General features: G+C 37.2%; 1 protein-coding gene across 4 annotated transcripts in view; it reads left to right on the top strand.

The window, feature by feature from the left end:
* The first annotated feature begins 3,646 nt into the window (after positions 1 to 3,646).
* The window catches only part of LOC150106312 (SNF2 related chromatin remodeling annealing helicase 1-like), an 82,690-nt gene continuing 65,419 nt past the window's right edge, over positions 3,647 to 20,917 (top strand). For 2 of the 4 annotated variants that reach the window (XM_090392349.1, XM_090392346.1), the window contains exon 1: positions 3,945 to 4,051. The gene's annotated coding sequence lies outside the window, so the exon portion shown is untranslated. Of the gene's footprint in view, positions 3,684 to 3,944; positions 4,052 to 18,751; positions 18,801 to 20,917 lie in introns of those variants that run through there. The other 2 variants (XM_090392348.1, XM_090392347.1) reach the window with 2 other exon arrangements.

Here is a 20,917-nt window from a genome sequence, read left to right as displayed (position 1 = left end):
AAAATCATTTCCACACTGTTACACTAGGAAACAGTGTGAAATCTTTATCTGTATCTTAATCTTTAACTGTATCTTTATCACCAGATATGTGATCATCTTAGATCACATATCTGGTGATCTAATTTCCTCTCTATATACATTCTTGAATGTTAATAATGTGAAGGTCTTTTCTGATTCTGGTTCTGCCATTGATGTCATCAGTCCTGATGACAGAATTGATGACATCATTCTTTTTTCATAAATATTTATCAACCACACCTCTCTCACTTAGTTTCTAACCATTCTCCTCTTACTTATTCTAATTTCTATTGATGTATTTAAGTTTCTGTCTATGCTAAAAATTGTGCCTAAATATTAAAAAGTATAACTTGTTCAATATTCTCACTATGGAGAAGTAATTGTTTCCTATTTCCAGTTTATTTTCATAGATTTTGTCGTTTTATTGCTGACTCAGCAATTATTTAATTTAATTAAAAACTCTTGATGATCTTCAGTAGACCAATTTATGAGAATGGTTTCTGCATATACCAGATATAAATAAATAATGGACCTTAATATCAGGCCTATGTAGTTCAGTGGAAGTAGTGTTTGCTTCCTTAGAGCTATGTTGGCCGAAGAAAGACTTAAGTTTGATTTTAGTAGCCGATTACAGAAGTTTTCTCTTCGACACTAGCTCATGAGTTAGTTGAGCTTTGGCAAGAGCAAGCGTTTTTTAATCCCATAAACTCAAGAAAATCGACCGTAGAATCCCCCAGCATTTTAGACTAATATATTGTGTTAGGCTTAGTGACCAACCACGAAATGGCGATAGGTGTTACTTGTCTCTTCATCAGATGCCGTTTATAATTAATGACAGTCATGGGCCATTATCGCTGATTGGCTACCGGTTGAGATTGAACTTCCTATAACTTCCTACTCAGTTTCCAAAAATTAGGTAGGGCGAAAACAACCTCGCCTTCTCCTTGTAAGGGAATAAAAGGCGTTAGCTGATTTTTTAAACCTCCTATTTCAATATCTGGTTTAACACCAGCTTCTGTAATGAGGCCATATGCTTTGTAAATGGTAATGGAAACAGAACTGATTTAGCATTAGTACATCTTTTGTACGTTGTTCAGTTTTAAAGGATGACTTAACAAAGATGATCTCTCTTTAATTGAGAGTGACAGTATAAACTTGGACAGATTGTTGTTAAGAAAGTGTCTCAATTCAGTCGGGAAAGGACATTTGGACGATGGTGATGAAACTTAATAGGATAAGTGTAAGACAAAACGATTGTGTGCGAAATAGGATTACATAGTTGGCTTCACACAGCAGTAAAGTGAAATGTTGTGTGAAATGATAGAGCGAGGAATTTTGAAAACGAAAGCAGGGGATCAGGAAAAAATTGCTTTGCTTATGCACCAAGTCAATGAACATTGGGAATAAAGGGATCGATTTTGTGGAACGACAAAGTTAGTCGGAATGATAAATTTACATTAATCACGATAAGTGAGACATGGTTAATAGAAGATAATATATGCTATCCGAAACAGAATATAATGGGTAGAACATTTTTCGGGAAGGCAGAAAGGATAAACGAGGAGTGGAGTAATATATTACTGATGGTTTCAAAAGAGTCGTCTGCTTTCTAGATGGAATTAAAGAGCCTATGTAGCTCAGTAGAAGTGGTGTTTGCACACAAAGATTGCATGAAGAAAGATTTGGGGTTCAAATCTAATCGCCGAATATAGGAACATTTTCTAAGAATTTTGTGATGTGAGTAGTGGTGTGGTAGTGTGCCCGTCCGCGATGAGTTTCGGACTCCTTGGAAGTGTCACGTATAATAATAATAGTATTTTTTTTGCCAGCCTGGCTGGCCGTGTGGCTAGCGCATTCGCTTTCCAGCCAAAAGGCTGCGGGCTCGAATCCTGCCGTGGGCATGGATGTTTGTGATTGTCTGTGGAAATACTAGTGGTGGTGGTCGGCGGTAGATGGCGTTGGTGTAGTTGCGGTCAGTTAGTGGATTGAGTGGCGGTGACAGAGTTGTAGAGCAGGTGCCCTCCCTCGATGAGTCTTTGGACTCCCTGGAGGGGTGTAATAATAATAATAATTTAAAGGAAGAAGTCATGATGGTCCTGAGGCAAATTAGCTCGAGGTCAGATAAGCAGACATTTTTGATAAGTATTGGGGCTTGTTATATGGCAGGAAACATGGATGTAGATAAATCTAAAATGTTCAGATAGGCATGTGATAAGAACTGGTGACTTTAAGTATGGAAGTGTTGATTGGAAGTAAAGTAGGAAAAACTTGTCCTTGCGAGTAAGAAAAGTGAATTTAGTGCGCTACTTAGGGATAACTATCTTACACAACATTTAACATATGCAACACATTGGACATGAGTATTGAACCTAATAATAACGTCTCATACGGTGATAAAATAAGAATCTATGCTGCCACTAGATGGTGAGATTAATCATGTATGAGAAGTAGCAAGGCAGATACACACTTCAGTGAATGAAAGAGTTGTGCGGAACCACAGAATAGTAGACTAGGTGAAACTGAGGAAACAGACTGGTGATCTGCCATGCCATGATCAGTTGAGAGCATAGGAAAGGAGAGGAATCGCTCACTGGATCTTTGTTCGAGAACAATTACTGATGGCAATGTTAGATTGCATTCCAGAGTTATGTGGATTGATAAAAGCGAGATGTAATGAATGAAGTATGGAATTTTATAGGAACTCTGGAGACAGAAGACATTATAAAGGAGATACAAAGAACAGGTATCCTTCAGAGCAATGAGGAGTATAACGAGGAAGAAGGAACACCCCCAAATTCAAAATAATCTTGTTTAACACTCATTTCAGGTCATAATTCAACAGTACTTTTAATCACGATATTTCATCTCAGTCACTGAGATATCGTCCGGGAAACAATATTAAAATTGCAAATCACACACAATTTTGCACAAAACAAGCGGAAAAGATTAGAATGAAAGCCTAATGTCGCATAACGGGCGCCCTCCGTGAGTGCTGTTTGCAGGGGTGACTAAATAGTGTCGAATGTTTGACATCTGCATCCCCTGGCAGCCAGTCTCCAAATACTTACAGATTCAGTAGGACAAAGTCCTACCATGTCTTCAAGACACAAATGCCTCAAAACCGCACTGTGCAGATAAGTCCAAAATAACGGTCAACAATGGGCAAGCCAAGTGCTCGCTAAACAAACTTAATTTACATTTTTTTCTTTCAGAAACCGATAAAGGTATAAGGAACTAAAGATCAAGTCCAGCTTGCCAGAAAGGTTAATTGTTAACCTCACTGCACTCTCGGCGAATGCATTTCAATCACTCAGGTCTCTCCATTGGTCACTACTTTTCTATGGATCTACCTATGTTGAGATTATTATTATTATTATCTCCAGGGTGTCCAAAGACTCATCGAGGGAGGGCATCTGCTCTACAACTCTGCTTCCACCACTCACAATCCATCAACTGACCGCAACTACACCAACGCCATCTGCCGCCGACCACCACCACTAGTATTTCCACAGACAATTACAAACATCCATACCCACGGCGGGATTCGAACCAGCAGCCTCTTGATTGGAGAGCCGACTCGCTAACCACTCGGCAAGCCAGGCTAGCAATGGCCAGGATTGGCTTCAATACTAGTGACTATTTCTATCTGATGACTAAATAACTGTGTAGGCTGTAGCTTAATTAATGGTTTAAATAATTAAAGTTTATAAGTTATTAGTTCATTGGATTTATCATAATGTGCAATTTTTAATGGCTAATTAACCTATACAAAATTAATTTGCAAACTACTTTTATTTTTATTTTATTTAGTGATTTATTTATGTACGTGAGAGAGAGAGCGTGGATAAGTGATATTTACATGTATTGCTTGCAGCAGGTGTCGTTGGTGTGTTTTAGTTTTGAACGAAGTTTGTATTATGTGTAATGGAATTTCTAGTTGGGTTAACTGACTGAAAATTTAGAGCGTAAGATGTATGTTTATGTATATATGTGTTCTTATGTAAAAAAATTGACGGTATTTATCGATGAAAAAGTGAGTGTGTTAAGAGCATCAAAATAACGTTTATACTTTGCAAAGATTTTATTCTTATAAATAATTGACATTCCTATTAATGTGACATAACTGTGCCCTAAATACCTCCCACAGGATGTGAGGTGAGGTACCAGTAAAGGTTTCTTTATACCCGTAAATTGAGCAGTAACACTGCTGGAAACCATGAGAATTAAAAAAAAAAAAAAAAAAGATTAGCATGATGAGTGTAGGTCAAGTAATTATTGTGGGACACAGATTGGGAGGAGTAATAATGGGGGGAGGGAATGGAATTTATACAGCTGCTGAGATAATTGCCTGAGCCAGAATGTAATGGAGGGGAACATGAGATTTGAGAGGATAAGAAGGTGAAGCTTCAGTTTCTGCAATCCAGTTATCCAATAATGAAGTCATCTTCTTAGGTAACCTTAATGCCTGTGACTCCATTTGACTTCATTATTCTAGCACCCCTGACCAAGCTAAATGAAATGCATATTATTTAATCAAAAATATCTGGACACCTCTTTATTAGTGGATATGGCTGTATATGTTACTACCACCATTTTAAAATATCAGGTCAAAAGGAAGTACATTGTCTTGCAATCTTCATAGACAGACATTAACAGTAAAATGAATAATGCTAAAAGAGCTAAGTGACTTTTGATATGGCACCATCATAGGATGCCATCTTTGCAACACAATTTGGGAAATTTCTTCTCTGTTGCAGCTGTCCTGATCATATGTGGGTGATGTCATTGTGAAGTGGAAATTCCTAGAAGCAGTATGAGCACAATTGCGACTGGGTGGGCTACGTAAAATGAGAGAGAATGGGACAGCTGAGTGCTGAAGCATGGGATGAAGTACACTGCTTGTCCTCAGTTGAAACACTCACTACATATAATGAGTTGAATACAAAGATTTCTGTTGCTTAGCAGTTCATTTAATTTTAAGTATTGCAACCACATATTTCTGGCATATAACAGGCTTAATAAAATAAACAATTTAACCTAACAAGTTTCATAAGTTGTCAGACTTACACCATCAGGGTTGTCAAAACTGTTTTTATGTACTAATGTGAAGTTCTGATAACATCTGCTATGTGTAATTAATTTTTTTCTAGTCTTTTTTTATGTAAGTTTAGGTAATCTTCAATGTTTTTTAAAATTTAGTCCAGCTGTAAACACACTGAGTATGCTTCTCCTTTTCTTTTATTCCATTTACCTTGTCTTCTGGAACAGCCTTTCTCATGAAGTGTTCCCCAAAAACTACACCCATCAACTCTGCAAGAAAAATGTCAAAAGATTTTTTCCTCAATTCTCATGCACACACAGCAACTGATGTTTTGTAGGTTCTTCTACTTTTCGTGTATCTAATCAATATAAGAAGTGTGTGTGTGTGTGTGTATAAAAAATCAACATACAATCAATATAAAAATGTGTGTGTATAAAATCTGGAAACCTTACTCCAGAGAGTAAACAGTGGAATTTTTAAGCCACTTCATTCTTCCAATAGGCAGGAGGGATGGTGGTAATGGTCTCACTCCAGGCAATAAAATTCACCTCCTAGCAAGACATCCGTGAACATCTATTTGCACTGGGATTTGAATCCATAGTCTGTTGGAGAGAATATACATTAACTACTTGGCTTACTACCAATTGATAAAAGATAGAGAACATTAAATTTACCACATGTATCACGTTATCATACACAAAAAATCTTTGTATATAGTGATGTCAGTGAAGTTTTGACACTTTTTCTATTAATGTTGTTTCTTTAGAAAAACACAAGATGGCTAATAATGCAAATTCCAACATAAATCAGTAATGTATACCTACTTAACAGCAGTCATTCGGGATATGGTAGAAAGTGAGAACTTATCAGAAGCTAGGTATAGTTAGAACTAGATAATTTCATACTAAATTGGAGTTTGATGCACTTTGTTTTGCTTAGTCATACTAATCCTACTTTCACAACCAACAAAAGTTGCCACTTTTGGCAATGCAAATCATTTATCTACTCTATAATATAAAATGATAAGCCTTTTTTTGTAACATTTTTGTGTCACGTTATTTGAAACGTTTTGAAACTCAGAGCTACCCTGAGTGCCGAGTCATCAGAATTCAAGGAAAACTGACCTACCAGTCCCCAACTCGGGGAGGGGGGTGCCAGGGGGGGAGGAACCCCCCTTTTGAGTTTTCAAAATTCGAGTCATCAAAATTCAAGGAGAACCGGCCTACCAGTCTGCAACTCGGGGGTTGGGCGCCGTAGGTGCCACGGGGGGGGGAGGTTGAACCCCCTTTACGAGTCATCAGAATTCAAGGAGAACCACCTACCAGTCTGTAACTTGTAGGCATCAAGGGAGGAGCCCCTAGTTAAATAAATATATGATTAACCACCTTTCCAACTATTATGGATCAAATACGCATCCTCTTACGCTTCGCATCCATCATATATTTCAATGTAATATCAATGGTATTACAATTTTAATATGCACTTCGCATCCATGTTTACTTGGACGTATATATATGTCCTGGCTGGTAGCATGGTTAATAATCATATAATACAGCAGCAAAAATCATCAGTTGAGTGATTTGTTTTAAATATTTTTAGTTTCCAGTGCCTGCTTTTAAAATATCAGTATTAAAAATTAATAGTGAAATCACTGTCTGAAAACTGATTGCTTTATTCTTCACTATGGTATAATAATGCTGTTGATTAGAAATTGATTCCAGCTATTGCTGCTATTCTAATCCATTATAAGGTCACGGTGCATAAGGACAACATATCTTAAGTATCTGTTTTTGTTATAAATATTATTTTAACATATTACACAGGTTTGTATATGAGTAACTTTTCAATTACACTGTTGGTATTTCTATAGTAATTAAGTATATTAAGTAGCATCATCAGTGATACATATAAACTTATAGAAGCACATTGAAATGCATATAAAATTAATATAAGCAAACAAACTTAAGAGAATAGGTTGAAATTGAGTTATATGTTCCAAAGCTGAATATATCTCCATTATAATACAGTGATTGCTAGTTTAAAAAAATAAAAGTGGGATCATGACTTTCTGAATCCTCTGACTGGTCATTGAATTATTTTTATCTTTGATTGACGTACAAAGTCCTCATAAGCTTCTCTGAACAATCATGCAAATTTAAAAGAACCAAGGTTTCTGCTTTATCGTGTGATCCACAGCCAAGGTGTAATTTGTAAGCTGTTTTTTAATAGCTGCTTGGCTTTTCTTCAAGAGCTACTGCCAATTTATGTTCTAATTTGCACTTGAATATTCATTATTAGCATTAGTGATTTTTCTTCCTCTTATTAATATTACATTACATCTCCAAAGATTCAAGGGACTTTGGCTTATATGGTGGGATGTTCTTCTGTAATGTCAGTCATCCCCTTACAGATGCACACACAGATGTTCTCCATCTACTCACAATCCCATATATACTGCCTTCTAATAGTATTTTTTGTCTGTAAGTTGTGTGTGTGTGTTCTCTGGCTGACTGACATGCCTGTAAGTGGGATTGTAAACCAGAGTTTCTGGGAAGAAAAAACCCTGCAACCTCTGTATAAGATCTGGTAACTCACCTTCAGTTGAAAAAGCCCATATAAAGTTTTTGCTCATCATGACAGGAATCAAATTCAAGTCTCTTTGAGTCAGAGGGCACTTTTTTCCCATAAAAAAGAAAAATGGAAATATCAGTAAATCACATTCCTCTGACCAACAAGCTTGTCAATACTTTACTGGCAGTCAAGTTATATAAAGATTCTTTTCTGTGCATATGATTAGAATGGGTTGCTAGAGGTGGTTGTGAACACCTTATCAATGAATAAATTTAATGAAAGGCATGATATGTATTGTGAATAATAAGTGTGGGCCTTCCATAATGAATCTTCACACTCCATGGAGATACCTGTGTATAATAATAATTCAGATGATAAAGGAATATTTCAGCCTTTCAAAAGAGATAGTTGTATCTTGTCCTTGATAGATATTATTTCCTATATAAAACCATTAATATTCATTATCATATAAAGTTCATTATTGAAAATGAATGATAATTAATGATTGTTTAATAAACCGTTTTCTTTATGATTCTCGGCTTTTCAGTTAACAGAAAATCCAGTTTTACAGGAAGATACATTCATAAGGATTTCCACCACTGCTCTTTAATGTTGTGAATGATTGGAATGCATTGTCTGAGAGCATGGTGTCTACAGAGAATTTGAATGTGTTTAAGACTTGGTATGATGAGTTGTGTGTATGACAAAAGGGACCTCGTAGATAAGTCTATGACTCTATGGGATCTTAGGATAATAATAACTGCAAGATTGTCTTTAGTTATGAGCTCTAAGCTGCTTCACAGAATTCCAAACACCATCATCCTATTCATTTCTGTATTGTTTCCTTTGTGATCACACTGTGATTACATTATTCTTGATTATGTCTTGGTAACTGAAAGTAAAATATTGATAAAAAAAAAAAAAAAAAAATCAGCTAACGCCTTTTTATTCCCGTATATATTGATAATTATTATTATTAACATCTGACCTTCGTAGAGTCAAAGGACTCGTCGCAGGAGGTTCACACACTCTCTCTCTCAGTCAAAAAAAGATCATTGAACCGTGCTCTAAATCCATTCATAGTTACTGTACTCACCAATCAGTCTCCATGCAAAGAACCTGCTTCTCACTCTCCTGCTCACACCCTCCTTATACAGTTTCAGTGATGGCCTCTTGTCTCCCTTTGTCTTTCCCTAAGTCTGTCATATCCCTTCTCCTTTTATTCACAAGTCTCTGCAACTTGCATTCCTCTCAATCTCTCTTGTCATATCTGACATTCCATAGACCTGACACTCACTTGGTAAATCTTCTCTGGACCCTGTCCAATACATCCTCATCCCCCTTGAAAACCAGGCAAACAAATCTGTGCACAGTAGTTCATATGTTCACCATCACTCCCAAATCTCTCTCATCTCTTCCATCTCCTTCAAAATTTCTCCCATAATTGTATACTTACATCCAAACCTTGCCTACCAAATTTCAAGCCCTTTCACTTGACAACATTAAACTCATAGCTCCACTCACTCATGCATAGTCTTTTGAGATCCTCCTGCAAGGCCACAACATCTACTCTACTCCTCATAGTTTTTTCCAACTTTACACCATCAGCAAATGGTTGTATATCTCTAGATAAGCCAGTCCCAATGCCATTAATGTACAAGTTAAGCAATAATAGTCCCAAAAGAGATACCTGTTATTAAAACACTTAAGGAATTGAACAATGTAGTTAAGGATATAAATTAAATTATACTTTAATAAATATTTTCTGATATTTCGGCAACGTCACGTTGCCATCTTCTAAAGGAACTTACAAAAAAAGGCACGTGCACGTAGACACTACAAACACAGTAACTGGGAATGAAGAGATGAAGCTATTGTTCTCCTAAAAGTCCTGATGGTGCCCTCTAGCAGGCTAAGTAGGCGTTCTTGGGCGTTGGGCTGAAGGTCTGCTGATGTAAGCCTCCCAAATTTGGGATAGTCGCATACAACCAAATTTGTTGAGGTTTGGAGAATTTCTTAGGGCTGAGGCTGATTCCATAAATAGTCTTTCGAATTTGTATTTGCTACGGTGTATTACTGTGGCTTTCTTCCACTGTATTCTGTGGCGTGTATCCAGAGCATGGTCTGCAAGACCAGAATGGCTGTACTTGTGAAACTGGATGTAGTGCTTGTGTTCAGAAGTTCTGATATTCGCTGTCCTGCCAGCTTGGCCAAAGTAAGACAGTTTACAACTGCAAGGGACCTGGTATACACCAGGTAGGTCTGGGGGAAGTGGTTGGTCTTTAGTGGAGTGGATAAGGGATGCCAATTTTCTGTAAGGTTTGTAACAGGAGGTCAGGTCATGCTTTTTTAAGATTTTGGTAATCTTTTCCGAGGTGCCTCGGATGTAGGGAATGGTGATGGCTTTAGAGTAATCCTTGTTGTGGAGTGGGGGGGGATCTGTGGTTTGTAGGTTCTAATATTTTTTGGACTTTTTTTGGGCGGTAGCCATTGGCTGAGAAAGTGTTGAGGATGTGATTTAGTTCAGTGTTTAACTGTCTTACTTTGGCCAAACAGTCAGGACAGCGAATATCAGAATTTCTGAACACAAGGACTACATCCAGTTTCACAAGTACAGCCATTCTGGTCTTGCAGACCATGCTCTGGATACACACCCACAGAATACGGTGGAAGAAAGCTACAGTAATACACCGTAGCAAATACAAATTCGAAAGACTATTTATGGAATCAGCCTCAGCCCTAAGAAATTCTCCAAACCTCAACAAATTTGGTTGTATGTGACTACCCCAAATTTGGGAGGCTTATATCAGCAGACCTTCAGCCCAGCGGCCAAGAACACCTACTTAGCCTGCTAAAGGGCACCATCAGGACTTTTAGGAGAACAATAGCTTAATCTCTTCATTCCCAGTTATTGTGTTTGTAGTGCCTACGTGCACATGCCTTTTTTTGTAAGTTCCTTTAGAAGATGGCAACGTGATGTTGCCGAAATATCGGAAAATATTTATTAAAGTATAATTTAATTTATATCCTTAACTACGTTGTTCAATTCCTTAAGTGTTTTAATAATGCATAACCAACCTATAAGCCTGTCTACGAGAAATAGAGATCCCTGTGTCACTCCATTAGTGACATTCCTCTTTTTGGATACCACAAAGTTTGAGGCTGTAATACTTATTTAGATTAGGCTGAACAATCAGAGCTTCATTGCTTTCTTTACAGGATCTAACAAAAAAACTCAACTTATTTTAATGGCATTAACAACACTAAATGAATTGTTTTATAAAAAAAAAAAAGATGTTTATTAACTGGCTTATATTTTGATGGATTCAAAACTAGCATCTTCAGAGCACAAAGCAGCATGTTATAATTTAGATTTAGTATAGTTATAGTTACTGAGTAAGTGAAACAATTCAAATTGTAATGGGCAAAAGATCTAAAGTCCTAATTTGGCACCCTCTAATGTTGTAAAAAAGAAGTATTACAGCTATGTAAGAGTTGATCTTAAGATAAGTCTCCCAAATTTTTGGCAAATTAATGCAACCATACTTGTTTCGGTTAGGAGAATTCTTCATAGCCATGGTGAACTCTAAAAATAATCTTTCTAACCTGTAACTACCTCTAAATAGCACATTGGTTTTCTTCCATCTATTCCTGTGTGAAGGGGGGGGTGTTCAAAGAGTTGTCTGCCAGAGGCCTGCTTAATAATAATGGTAGAAAATATATTTTTTGTTCTGCAAGGCAGATGTTAACAGATCTTCTTGTCTGCCCATAGTAAGCCAAGTCAGTCACAAGGAACTTCATACACTCCAGGATATGCTAGAGAATGGAGGTTATTCTTTAGAGAGCAGATCAGTTGCTAATTTAACATGCAGTTAGAATGTGGTGTGAAGGTCACGTTTTATTAGTACTGTGGATATCTTTTCTGATGTACCTCTGACTATGTCAGAGGTACATCAGAAAAGATATCCACATAGTAATATTTTGTGCTTGTGTATTAGAGGAGGAAGAAGTAATGGAGCTGTGTAGTATTTTATGTATTTTGGTAGGAATTGTGGCTATGGACCAAGAAAGTATGGTGCAGATATTTTAAGTTCTGTGCAAAGAGCTGTATATTGTGTCTGCGACTTGGCCTACTGTGGTCAGACAGGAAGATATGTTAACATCCACCTTTGAGAACATAAAATATATATTTGCCATCATTATTATGGCAAGTAAACACTGGTAGATCACTCTTTGGACAACCCTTCACACAGAATTAGATGAAAGGAAACCAATCTGCTATTTAGAGGAAGGTCAGAAAGATTTACAGGTCAGAAAGATTATTTTTAGTCAGCCATGCCTATGAAGAGTTCTAGCCTGAACAAGTATGTTTGCATTAATTTGCAAAAAATTTGGGAGAATGTTATCTTAAGATCAACTCCCACATATTTGTTTCAGTACTTTTTGATATAAGCCTAGTTCAGACTTGCTCAATGCATGTTACCATTCATTCATTTTCATCCTGCTGTTGTAAGTGAAAGTTAACAGCTACAAAAGAGCAATTAAGCAGACTTTGATTATACTTGGATAAGGATTAAAACAAAAATAATTATACTTGACAAGAACTTATACTTTATAATCAAGTGAAAAAAAAACACCTTCCTTTAACTTGAATGGATACAGATACATACCGGACTGGTTGGCCTAGTGGTTAGAGTATCCGCTCTCTAGCCAAAAGGCTGCTGGTTCGAATCCCACTGTGGGCAGTTAATCTTAAGATAGATCAGTGTTTCTCAACCTGTGGTCTGCAGGCAGACTTAAATTAATTAAATAAATATATATTTTTTAATTATCCAAACAAAACCAATTTAAATTGAATAAGTAAGTAAAAATTATTGAAATCAAATGGAGCCTTAAAAAAACCAACAAATAGCATCAGAATGTTCAAAGGCAGAAACAATAAAACTATATTGTTGTTCACTTCACTCATCTTTTATTATTCATCATTCTGCCGCTACAAATTTAGCGTCAGAATGACGAATAATAAAAGACGGGTGAAGTGAACAACAATATAGTTTTATTGCTTCTGCCTTCCCTTGCTGTTTTGTCAGATTTGAAGTGAACATGTGTTATCCACATTTCAACCAATGGCTTGTTGTGTATTGATTTTTATTATTGAAGGTTTCCCCTCCTTCAACCAAGGCTCAGTATATCTTCAGAAGTGCTAAGTGATACTTGAACAAAGTGTGTCATGAGTTAACCCCAGGTCAAGTATTTACCAGGTCAAGGTTAACCCCAGTACCTTGATCTGGTAATTGCATCTGAGAATTTGGCTGTAACGAATATGACCATGTTGCCACCAATTGGTGAGAGTGATCATAGGGTCTTGACTTGGTGTGGGGGGGGTGGCTAAAGGTGTGGAATTTACAATTAAGACAGGGTACATGTGGAATTATTGGGCTGGTAAGTATGACAAGCTTAGGAGATTGATTGGTTCAGTGCCATGGCATGTACAACTGCAAGAGCTAGAAGTTGATAGTGCATGGGAGGCGGTTAAGAAGTGTTTGCATGAAGCAATGGCTGACTGTATACCTAGAGTCCGAATAATAAATCAAGTAGGGATTAAATGGATGAATAACACCATTAAGCTTGAGCTGCAAAAAAAGAAACAACTATGGAGGGAATTTAAGGAGAAAGGTGACTGACAGGCACATGAACGGTATAAAGCGCAGGCCAGAAGGGCAACGAGTGTGGTAAGAAAAGCAAAAAAGGATTACGAAAGAACATTGGCCATGTAGGCTAAAGAGAATCCTAAACAGTTTTTTCGATATGTTGCAAGTAAAAAAAAATGTATATGGCAGAATGATTTTAAAGAATGCCGATGGTAGGGAGGTAACCGAATCAGTTGATATAGTTGAATTACTGAGCGAGCACTTTGCAAGAATATATCTTCCAGGTGGTGACATTGCAGAAATGAATAAACCAATAGATTATACAGGAATTGTGGTGAATGAAGTGGAGGTGAGTAGTCTATTGCAAAACCTCAATGTCAATACATCTGTGGGATTGGATGGTTTACCAGCTCGTGTCGTACGTGAAGTGGCTAAAGAATTGTCAGTACCCTTGACCATTTTGTTTAATTTGAGTCTCGGGTCTGGGTTAGTCCCGAGGGGGTGGAAAGAGGGGAAAATAGTTCCACTGCATAAAGGAGGTTCCAAGACTGCTGTTGTAAATTACCGACCGATTAGCATATCAGGAATCGTTGTCAAGGTCTTGGAGAAATTAGTCAAGAGAAGAATACAGGATTGGATAGGTGAAAATGGGATACTATGGGGGACAACATGGTTTTGTGAAGGGTAGATCATGCCTCAGTAACTTGCTCACGTTTTATAACACAGTGACGGCTGAAGTGGATAAGGGCAATGGGTTTACAGTGATTCTACTGGACCTTGCCAAGGCCTTTGACAGGATACATGGAACTCTAATCAGTAAACTGGAGCAGATGGGGATGGATATAGGGTTGGTGAGATGGATAGGAGGGTGGTTGATGGAGAGATACCAGAGAGTGGTTTATTCAGGAGTGGAGTCCAAAAGATGGCTTGTGACTAGTGGTGTGCTGCAAGTTTCTGTCCTTGGACCACTACTTTTCAATTTGTTCATTAATGATATAGGAAAGGATCTGAGATGAAGTGTTCACTTGTTTGCTGATGATGCAAAGTTGGGTAGAGCAATTATGAGTGCACAGGATGTCAAAACTTTGCAGGATGATTTGGATAGTTTGGCGGGCTGGGCTAGGGAAAATGGATGTCAATTTAATGTGGCAAAGTCTAAGGTTATGCATTTTGGAGTGAAAAGATTAGCAGCAGTATATCACATTGGTGGAACCGTACTCCAGGAGATTGATGAGGCCAGGAATTTGGGAGTGTTGGTGGATAGGTAGTTGAAGTTTAGGGGGCACATTGCAAAAGTGGCTAAATCAGCTCATCAAATCACTTGGTTGCTGAAAAATACTTTAACAAGCATAGACAAACAAGTTATTGTTCCACTATATCGAGCCTTGATAAGACCCCATCTAGACTACTGTGCCCAGATATGGGCACCAGGGTTTCTTCTTGATGCGGAGGAGGTGATGAGGATCCAGAGACGAGTGACCAAGATGATAACAGGTCTATGGAATGAACCTTATGAGAACAGGTTGAAGATTTGTGGGTTGCAAAAATTGGTTGATAGGTGGAAAAGGGGTGATATGTTTGAGACATTCAAATTACTGAAGGGTTTCTATAGGATTAATCCAGAAGATATTTTTGAGAATAGGACTGGTGGTGGGAGGACTAGGGGCCATACATGGAAGCTGGGCAAGAATGTGGTTAGCAGGGGTGTTAGAGCTGGGTTTTTTTACTTGGAAAGTGGTGAATGAGGAGTGGAATAAGCCGCCAGAGTCTGTTGTGGGTGCTATGACTGTGAATGAGTTCAAGGCGAGGTATGATAGATACTGTGTGAATGTCGAATAGTTGTTCTTGAGATGATGTTAGGGCCTCACTCGATGAGTCTGTCGACTCCTTGGAGTTGCCCGAAATAATAATAATAATAATAATAACATTTATATATTTTTCGAAAACGTTTTTTTTTTTTAATAATGAAAAAGTGGCTTAGAACTAGGACTTTAAAAAGAAGGGCAAATGAAACAGTAATGCCAACCGTAATTGTAATACACATGTTGTAATGGCGAGTAAATCTGATACTATTAAAGTAGAATAAACAAGCAGTTCAAAGGAAATATAACAGTTCATATTTGGAATTCAAGTTTACTTGGTGTGGAGATAAATGTGAATAGAAACCTGAATGTGTTTTGTGTTGTCGAACAAGTGCATGAAACCTGCGATACTCCAACATTTAGAAACTAAACATTGTGATGTGAAAAATAAGCCAGTTGAATATTTTCAGCGAAGCTGAGGGACATTAAATCATGGAAAAGATATAATTTCAGCCATGGGTTCCATTTTAATAGCAAAACACTGGAAGCATCCTATCTCTTAAGTTTTTGCATAGTGAAAACAGGGAAACCTCATTCTATCGGGAAAAATTACTACTTCCAGCTATAAAAGATGTGGTAAAAAACCATGTTTGGCAACAAGTTACTGAAAGATGTTGATTTGATTTCTCTTTCAAATGACACTGTCAGTCGCAGAATTAATGATATGGCAGGTGACATAGAATCTCAGTTAATAGAAAGAGTTAAGAAGAGCCCTTATTATGCGTTACAAATAGACGAGACTACTGATGCTACAAATGATGCGCAGTTAATATGCTATGTAAGATATGCCCATGATAACAACATTCATGATGATATTCTGTTTTGTAGAACTTTGTCATCCCGAACAACTGGAGAAGAAATATTTCACACTCTCATTAATTACATAATACACAAAGGGATCCAGTGGGGAAAATGTGTAGGCTTCTGTTCGGATGGAGCTCGTGCCCTTACAGGCAGGCATAGTTGGGTTGTTTCTAAGGTCAAAGAAGGTAGCTCCAGGTATGAATTGGGTGCATTGTTTTATACATATGGAAGCGTTAGCCTCCAAAGGAATGCCACCAGAATTTAAAACAGTGCTATACAACGCTGTCAAGCTAGTTAATTTTTTTAAAGCTTGACCGTTAAATGACAGGTTATTTTCAGTACTCTGTGATGAAATGGGCAGTGAATATACACAACTTTTGCTTCATTCTGAAATTCGCTGGCTTTCCAGGGGCAAAGTACTAACAAGGTTATTTCAATTAAGGCACGAAGTTTTATTATTTGTAAATGAACGTAATTCTGATTTTGCATCATTCCTTGTTGACAAAGCATGGTTATCAACACTATCCTATCTTTCAGACATTTTGTCGAAATTAAATTAACTAAATCTCTCCCTTCAGGGAAATTTTTTAACTGTTCTTGATGCCTACGACAAAATAAAGGCATTCAAGAAAAAACTGGTTTTATGGATTAATTATGTAAAAGACAGACAATTTGCACCTTTTCCAACATTGGAAACCTTTTTAGTGGAAAATTATATTTTTGTTCATTCTGAGTTTGTGGAAAGGGTTTGTGACCACCTCAGAAATCTGAAACGGAATTTTGAAACATATTTTCCAAATAACATTTATATAAGAAATTTCTGTGGGTTCGTGATCCATTTCAGGCTTGCACTCGCGAGAATGACCTTTTGTTATTGAAAAAGGAACAGTTAATTGAGCTTTCAAGTGGCAGTTGGCTTAAAATGCAATTCCATGATCTTGGGTTTGCTTGATTTTGAATCTCGCCTTCAATGAGAAGTGAATTTCTGGAATTATCTGAAGAAGCATTGAAAATCGTCATGCAGTTTTCTACAACCTATCTTTGTGAGAAAGGATTTTCATCGCTCCTTCAAATAAAAACAAAACACAAATCGTCTTAGTGTGTGTGCCGATCTTCGACTGAAGTTGACCAATATCAAGCAAGATATCTAGCAATTCTGCAAGGGCCGAGAAGCTCAACCATGCTTTTAGATTTATTATGTTATAAATGGCACAGTTTTTCCGAAATGTTGGTAATTCCTACATAGGCTTTTTTAAAAAAAAATTACAAAAAAGTCAAAACGACGTATAGGGAAATAAATTAAAAACGCTATGTTTATTTTTGAAATGAAACTTTAAGTTGCTGTTTTATAGACGGTATGGTAAGATTCCATAAACGCCAAAAAAGGTGCCACCAGGGGCGGATCTCTTTACCCCCCAGCTACACCTCTGTAACTTAGTGGTCTGCAGAATTGTTTTGGGCATTTTACTGGTCCTTGGGCTTAGAAAAGTTGAGAAATGCTGGTATAGATGATGTAGTTTCGCTGTAGTTGGTGGATTGAGTGGTGGAGACAGAGAGTTGTACAGTAGGTGCCCTCCTTCGATAAGTCTTTGGACTCCTTGAAGGTGTCACATAATCATAATAATAGATGGCAGCAAGCTGACACCTAGAAATTGCTATCTTACTTGGGAGCAGTGAGGTTTTTGATATATATCATCCAAATAGAGATGATAATATACTGATAGGAAATATTGAAGGACCAGAGGTAAATAAACTGGTGGGACTGGATATATTTCAGAATCTCAGTGTAAGCATGAGTTGAATTGCATGGAGTATTAGCACATGTGTAAAGGGAATTTTCAAAAGAATTGACAGTACTTTTGACTTGACCATTTTAGTCTCAGCATTGGTCAGGTCCCTGGGAGTTGGTAAGTACCAAAGTAAAGCAGAAGTCCACTAGATATGGTTACCACTATAATATTACTGGACATCACAATTATACAAGGTGATACTGCATTGGAGGTTCCACATGACCAGTGCTGTGAATAAATAATAACAGATACTTGTTCAGTGTTGAAAGTGAACATTATGCATTTTGGATTGAAAAGATTACAAGCAATGTATGATATGACTCTCACACCATGTTTGGTCCATTGAGCAGGTTCCATGTTTAGTCTCCAGAGCAGGGCTTCTTGATTATCTGACTCTTGTATACACATGGTAATGATGTAATATAGGTTCGCAATATGTGTAATTTTTATCCGAATTGCACATACAAATGGCTGCAAACCAATATTACATCATTACCATGGATGTACAAGTTAGATAATTGAACCCTACTCTTAGGCACCATGCATGGTACTTTATCAAAATACTTCACAGCTTTTTATAATCAAGATAGTAATTTCACACCAGGTGATATCATCTACAACCCACAGCCTGTTTGGAGAACAGTTATGCTATTTGTTCATTCATCAAGATATATTGTTATATTTTTACTTCTGAGGCTTAAATTATTCTTTTTTTATCCTTCACAGCTTTTAAGTTGTAGATTTTTAATCCTTTAATATATTTCAACTTTTAATATTTACAAGTTTTATAATGTGTTTATTATCACATCATTCACCACCAAATTTATTCGTTATCCGTGCTTCATCTTTTAAAGTAATACATTACTTGAAGTCTATCAAGAACAATAATCAGCAAGATGTCTCTTGTAGTAGTATTTTCACCTGCAGCTCCTGGAGTCTATGGGTATCGACATAGCATCTGAACTGACATTGCAGCCACACTTCTCTGAGAATAGAGCAGTGACTACAGGTGTTATTTAGTGTATGATTATACAAACAAAGGCCCATGGTCCATAAGGGCAAGGTAGGTATGGTACCATATTATTAAATTAATGTATGCTGTTGATTGTAATATAATTTATAAGTATCCTGTCATTTTCATGCTTTAGATTTATATCTCAGATTTTAAATTTTAAGATTCAAATAGAGCTCCATCTTAGTTTTCTACTATTATTATTACTACGGGTATCTTCATGGAGTCAGTAGAGTCATTGCGGGAGACCCAAACTATCAAAACAATATCAATCTCTTCTTGAATTCATTTACAGACAAAGAACTCACAACTGAGTCAGGCAATGCATTCCACTCATTCACCACCCTCCAGGCAAAAAACCTCATTCTCACAGCCTTGTTAACCACACTTTTCCTTAATTTCCAGGGATGACCTCTTTGTTCTTCCATCACTATTACACAACCGAAATATTTCCCCTGCATCAATCTTATAAAAAAAACTTTTAGTAATTTAAATGTTTCTATCATATCCCCTCTTCTCTGCTTATCAACCAACCCCTGCAATCCATAAGCTCTTAATCTATCAGTGTAGGGAGCATTTTTTACATCACTCACCAACCTAGTCACTCTCCTCTGAACCCTCTCTACAACCTCCTCATCTCCAAGGAATCCAGGTGACCAGACTTAAGCACAGTAATCCAAATCTGAAAGTATCAATGCCTTATAAAGGGGAATAATAACCTCTTTATCTCTGGATGTTAGTGTGTTCTTCAATAACCAAGTAATCCCATGTGCAATCTTGGACACCTTAGCAGTGTGTCCTCTGAACTTTTCTCCTTATCCACCAACACCCCACAAGTCCCTAACCTCATCAATCTCTTGGAGTACCATTCCATCAATGTAGTACACAGCTGATAATCTTTTAATCCCAAAATGCATAACTTTACACTTTTCCATATTGAACTGATATCCATTACCTTTTGCCCATTTTGCCAGCTTATTTAAATCATCCTGCAAACTCTCAACATCAGCTTGATTTTTTTATTGCACTACCCAACTTTGCATCATCTGAATATCTCCCTTCAAGCCATTTCCAATATCATTTATGTATAAATTAGACAATGGCCCAAGCACGGAGCCCTGAGGCACACCCCTGGTCACCTGCCTCATCCTGGACTCTGCTCCTCCATACACCACTTTCTGGTATCTCTCCCTGAGCCATTCTCTTATCCACATCACCAGTTTAGTATCCATCCCCATCTGCTCCAATTTGCACAACAGTATTCCATGGGATATCCTGTGAAGGATACCCCATGGAATCCAGTAAGTACCATTGTGTAGCCAATTTCTTTGTCCAACTCAGATGTCATTGTATTATAAAAAGTTAATAAATTGCTAAGGCAGGATCGACCTTTAACAAAACCATGTTGGCTCCTATAGAGTATCATATCCTGATCCACCCATTCTTGAATTTGGTCTTTAAACCAACTTTTCCAATACTTTTACCACCACTCCCGAGATGGTGATTGGTCTGCAATTAACTACCACAGTCTTAGAGCCATCTTTATGCAAAGGAACTACTTTGCCTTCCTTCCACTCCCTTGGGGCCACACCAGAGTTCAAACTTAAGTTAAATAACTTAAGTTAAATATATATATATATATATATATATATATATATATATATATGATCATTTCATAAATTTTTTAATTTAAAATAACTGCAGTCAAAAGACAAATTTTGATCCATGGGTGCTCTGTAAAAATGAAAGCTTTCTTTATATCAAAGTTTACAAAAGGAGCAACATGAACTAAGAAGTTCAGTGAAGATTACTAAGATGTTTTAAAATACTCTTAGTAGGAATAAGAATTTATATCAGTCTTATAAACTGCAGCCTTCATTCAAACACATTTGAGTTTTTGGGATCATATTTGATCTTTTGGGTCTTATTATTATTATTACATAACACCTCCAGGGAGTAGACTTGTCGAGGGAGGGTACCTACTCTACAACTCTCCATCTCCCCCAACCGTTACTACCTTCATCATTTACACCAATGCCATCTACCGCCAACTACCACCACTAGTATTTTCACTGACAAACATCCATGGCAAGATTCGAACCTGCAGCCTTTGGCTGGAGAGCGGATACGATAACCAGTCGGGCCGGCAGAATTCACAGAAGGGTAAC

Source organism: Typopeltis vanoorti, chromosome 5, assembly GCF_054136105.1.
Source record: "Typopeltis vanoorti isolate ZY-2024b chromosome 5, IOZ_Tvanoo_1.0, whole genome shotgun sequence".
Lineage (NCBI taxonomy): Eukaryota > Metazoa > Arthropoda > Arachnida > Uropygi > Thelyphonidae > Typopeltis > Typopeltis vanoorti.
Note: the sequence above shows the minus strand (reverse complement) of the source record. Positions and strands in the feature narration are given on the sequence as shown.